The sequence below is a fragment of the Anguilla rostrata genome, chromosome 10 (assembly GCF_018555375.3).
Source record: "Anguilla rostrata isolate EN2019 chromosome 10, ASM1855537v3, whole genome shotgun sequence".
NCBI lineage: Eukaryota > Metazoa > Chordata > Actinopteri > Anguilliformes > Anguillidae > Anguilla > Anguilla rostrata.
Window position 1 is genome coordinate 1,741,737 of NC_057942.1, and position 5,764 is coordinate 1,747,500.

Here is a 5,764-nt window from a genome sequence, read left to right on the forward strand (position 1 = left end):
TCCAATAATCTTTACACTCATTTCGGGCTACAGTCATATATAGTGTTAATGACAAATTTATTTGGAATGAGTATAATTAACACTATTAACTGCAAGTTAAATGGCTAATTTTATGTAGCGGTCTGCCCAGGTTCAGTGGGCAATTAATGGCTGGTGTAGAAAAGAATATAGCTGATTATATAGCTAATGTGGGATTAGGGCTGGTGTGGGGTTATGACCGGTGTGGGGTTAAGGCTGGTGTGGGGTTAGGGCTGGTGTGGGGTTAGGGGGGTTAGGGCTGGTGTGGGACTATGGCTGGTGTGGGGTTAGGGCTGGTGTGGGATTAGGGCTGGTGTGGGATTAGGGCTGGTGTGGGGTTAGAGCTGGTGTGGGGTTAGGGCTGGTGTGGGGTTAGGGCTGGTGTGGGGTTAGGGCTGGTGTGGGGTTATGACCGGTGTGGGACTATGGCTGGTGTGGGGTCAGGGCTGGTGTGGGGTTAAGCTTGGTGTGGGATTAGGGCTGGTGTGGGACTATGGTCGGGGAGTGCGGTGTGTGTTTTTTTGCGCTGGAGGGCGTCGCTGGTTTCGGGGGAGCCACGCCCACACAGGCCATGCGTCAATCGTAGGTTTCTCTCCTTTTGTCCTCCCGTTCGTTCTTTTTGTTGTTGCTCTTGTGACTTCCCGTCTTTCTGCATTCAGGAGATGTTTGGAGAGGGAACGGGCATCGTTTCAGAACTCAGGTTTTCCACTTTCCGCTTAAATTTTGACCTTCCTGAAAAAAAGATATGTGAACTTTCTGGTTTTTTTCTTTCTTTCGTTCTTTCCTTTAACCCAAGTGCGCTGGGGTTTCTAAAGAAAGTTAAAAAATATCCTGTCAGATAAGAGCCAGTGAAATCTCCGCTTTCCCTCTGAGCGCGCGGACAAAGGGAGATGTGATAGCAGTGTCAGGAGAGGCTAGGTGCGCTATCTGCTGGAAGTTACCCATTGACCCGTGAACGGTGCTGCTCAGATAAGCCCTGTTTGCGTTTCGGAGAGAGAGAGCCCCTCTCCACCCTCCTATCAGGCGGAAGAGGAAGCCGGGTCCCGAATAACACTGCTCCTTCCCCTGCCCGCCCTTTCAACTTTGACCCCTGACCCCACTGCACTCTCCTCTCAGGGCTGCAGCAGGAGGGGACAGTGCTAACACAGATTCTGTAGACACACCAGATACCCAGCTCCTGTGTTCCTTCAGTCCTCTCTGCTGCTCGTCTACAGGGGGTTCCAGTGCAATATTAGAGTACTTTACTCCAGTACACAACTTTAACAGAATGTGAGAATGTTTATGATGTCATAGAAGGATACAGCACGATACAATAACAGAATATATTAATGTTTATGATGTCATAGAAGGATACAGCACGATACCATAACAGAATATAAGAATGTTTATGATGTCACAGAGGGGTGCAGTGTAGTGCATTAATAACACAGATTCTATAGACACTGAGGGCTTCTGGCGCATGATTTTATTTTTGACTAAGCATGCTTGTGAAACTCTGGACAGTCTTTTTTTTTGTTGCTCTGTCAAGTTTTACAAACTCACCAAACCGTACACACAGCATTCCTGCAATGGTGTAGGCCGACATAATCTTCCTGTCATTTCCAAAAAAAAAGCTTTGATTTCATGTCTTTAAATGTAAATGTGCCATTCAACTCAAGTGCTTCTTAAATACACCTGAACACCTAAAAATCTGAGCTTCTGCTAAATTAATTTAATAATTTTTATATCATTTTTATTAGTGTTTGTGGCACAGACACCTTTATTTTTCCTGCACACGTTCTCCTGAAGTAAGCTGTTATTGCATGCAATGTAATTTTTTACAGTAAGAAGTATTATGTAGTGACAAAAACAACTTTCCCATTTGTTAATTACTGAACTGCCTTACGAAACCATGTTCAAAATTAACATACATGTTTGTTTCCACTTCGTATATTTCTGTCCTTTTTTATTCAATTAATTTATACTTCAGTTGACTAAAATCAGTTAGATTAGAATATGAACTCTAATAATATCTAATTAAAATATTCTTAAAACTTGTGAATGTCAAGCAAACTTAAAACAACAGAAAGATAGCACAAAGACTGCTCTAATTAAGCAGTAAGTGTAAGTGTACAAGAAAACATAAAACATTTTTTAAAATCTTGGTGTATTTATAAAAAAGCAACCAGGAGGTTTCAGTTTCCTTTTTTATATTCCTGTTTTCCAGGTATTGTTTATTCAGTGTTTATTTTGGTCTTGTTAAATATAGCAGCACAGTCCCTCCCAAGTAAAGAAGATTTGCATTTCAATCACTGCAGTTCACATAACTGTCTGAATTCAGTTCAGATCACAATGCCAAGTTAGACAAAAGACAGCGATGTGTTTTGTAACTGTGATTTATCTAAAAAAAAAAAAGAACTGCGTGATGTCATTTCCCAGGATGCATTTGGAACATGCAAAGATGAGAGATAAGAGAGTTGGTCTGGAGGTCCATATCCCCTGTATGCTTTACATTCCTCTGTGGCTTCACGTGTGCGGGAGATTCGAGCAGCGGAGTTTGTGGGACCCTGACGGGGTGCAGGCTGGCCCCCAGGGGTGCGGTGCGGTGCGGTGTGGCACGGTGCGGTGCGGTGCCAAACCCCTGCCAGGGCAACGGGTTTAACCGGGCTGGAGATCAGAGGCGTCCTGCCAGAGGCCTCTGTGAGCCGCTCGCTGGAGCAGAAGGGCCCCGGGGTCTGCAGAGCCGCGCCTGCTGCTGCTGGGGGGGTCAGGGGGGCTGGGGGTGGGAGGGGAGGGAGGGGGGGAGTTGGGGGGGGTGTCACAGGAGGAAACGGGTCGGGGGGGGGCACTGTTCCACACTCTCAAACACCAGGAAGGGACTCTGTCAGAATCTGAGTGACAGGCGACAGGCTCTCCTGATGTGTCGCTCTCTCTTTCTCTCCTTCTCTCTCTCTCCATCCCTCCCTTGCACACACTCTCTCCCACATGCTCACTCACTCTCCACGGATTCTGCTGTAGCCGTAGCTCAGGGGGGGGGGGAACCTGTCCTCAACACAGATCACGGCTTCTCTCCCTTTCCACCTGTAAATTCAGGAGCCGAGGGTAGCGTTACACGGTCCTAATCGCAATGAGTCGGAACTCGCACCACAGACACAAAAGCAAATCCGCTCTGTGTGCCTCATTCGTAGTTTGATTGCAGCAAAGAATCAGTCTTCGCCCCCCACAACAACAACAACAATGAGTTTCTGAGTGCGCCGTCTTGCACTATAAATGCGCGTCAGAAAGTTTTAATGGTGTTTAAGTGTTACTGGCTCGTTTGGTTTAGAGGGATGGTGGTTCTGTGTGAGGCCGGGGGAATGCTTCTACCTCACCTGAGCTAATTACGTTTATGAGAAATGGCTACTGCTATCCGAGTCTGTCTCCTATCCATTACAGCATCGTATCATAGCATACACCACTTTCTGTTATGACTCACGGAATCATTATGAATTATGGCATTAATAACTCTCATTCGGTCCAACAAAAAAAAAAAAAAAAAAAAAGAAGAAGAAGAAAGAAAAAAAGTTGTGAACCCAGCGCACGCCGCCCCGCGTGCGGCTCGTGAATCGGAACGCGGCGGCGAAATCGGCTCCTCCGTGTCAGAGGAGCGACGGAGCTCCGGACGTCCCGCGCTCACTGCTAATCGCTCCGCGGCGAGGGCCCGTCGGAGCGCTCGCATCAGAACTTTAATTTGCTCCGCTCCGCGCCGCCACTGGAGGAGCCCCAGCGAAACTGCGCGCGCAGGCGCCGCCTTTTTGGAAAGGGAACATCTCTCCCCTCTCCCCCGTGCCGTCTGTCTGCTTCTACGGATGTCGTCATTGATGTGAGTCAGCTGACGGAACGATGGCCGTCTGAATGTTCTGAGATGTGGGAGCTCAGGTGTTTACATTGTATTACAGGCATTTAGCAGACACTCTTATCCAGAGCAACTTACACAACTTTTTTTAATTGTCTGCTGGACTGTATTTCTCCTAAAATCGCAGCTGTAGATCTTCCATCCTGTAGGTTATCGTGCCAACCTTAATTTGGCACACCTGACTCTACTAATTCAACAAGATCTCTAGCTACTGAATGAGGTGTGCTTTGTTATGGTTGGACTGAAAACCTGCAGCATGATAGATCTCCAGGAGCAGGGTTGGGCATCCCTGATCTAGTCACTGAATGAGGTGTGCTTTATGGTTGCTGATTGAGTGATAATCTCAGGACAGGAGATTGGGCACCCTGATCTGAGCATGGAGTGCTTAGTGTTAGGTCTGGAGTAAAATCAAGGACAAGATATCCGAGCTAACCCTGCCGATCTGCTATCGACTACGATTCAGCACCACGACACTGCACTACTTCAAACACTGCACCCTCGATCGCCCTGCTGGCTGTAATGAGAGCCCAGGCCCTGTTGAGCTCACAGGGTCGAAGGTCACATGGACTAGACTTGTGAGGCTCACACCAGCGATATGTAGCTGACTGGGTTTGATAACCCCCCAATAGAGCTTTTAATACTAATTTAAAAGTTGAAGCAATTTGTTGTTCCTGTTTTTAAACATCAGTAACATGCAGGAATATTACTGAGGTCTAAAGGGTTAAAGTATCATTAATGTCTTTTTAATTTTTATTTCAAAAAGCATGGTACAGCCAAAGTAAAACACCAAAACCCTGATTCACTGAAGCACATTAAACAAACCAGGGTGAGAAACTATCTGCAGGGCATGAACTTGACCCCTGCAACAAAACCAAAACAACATAAAATAGTTAACGCCAAGCTACAAGGACGTGCCACTGAAGGTCAAGTGCTGCTTTACTTACTGCAGATATTATTTCTCTCTTTCTTGTGACTACGCTCCCATGATAGGCTGAATGCTGCATCATGGGATGTAAATCATGCCCTTTATTCACAATTATAAACATAATTAAGTGTCTGGTTAGCGGTGCGACTTGACCTAACAAGGCTGAGACAGCTTTCTGGCTTTCCTCTCTATGTCTCTCTCTCTCTCTCTCTCTCTCTCTCTCTCTCTCTCTCTCTCTCTCTCTCTCTCTCCCCGTCTCTCTCTCTCTCTCTTCTCCCCCTTCAGCACGATGACGTTTTTGAACTCATCTGTTGAATCGTTCATCATCTGCCGGTCAGCTCCGTTCAGCAGCTGCAAAACCACAGCCGACCGCACCAAACGACCTGGGACGGGGTTAGGGGGGGGGTTGAGGCCAAGGGGTGGGGGGGGGGGCGGTGGTGTGCAACCTGACGTCTGTGGGCAGGGGGAGAGAAGAAAGAGGGGGGCGATGTGGTGGACCTTGTGGCGTGTTGTTGGGCCGTGGAGAGAGTGGAGAGCGGGCGTTTCCGTGGTTACTCGCCGTGGTTACGCACCTGCCCCGCCCCATTCCTCGCCAGCGGGGCGGCGGCTCGGCGGCACTCCCGCCGAAGCGCCATCGCCGCGGCTTTCGCCACCTCCGTCGGCATGGTGACGTTCCACCACACCTCCGCGGCAGCGGCACGAAGCTGGAGGCCCGTTCTTCCCTCCTCCTCCAGCCCTTCTGAGTGAGACCCTGTCTGTGTTGAGCAGGACTGAGTCTGTACTGAGTGGGTGAGTGTTTGTTTCTGAGCATACATCCCTCTCTTTCTCTCTCTCCCCCTCTCTCTGTTTCCCTGTCTCGCTCTCTCCCTCTCCCTCCAAACCCTCTCTCTCTCTCTCTCTCCCTCTCTCCCTCTCCCTCCCACCCTCTCTCTCTCCCTCCCCCCTCT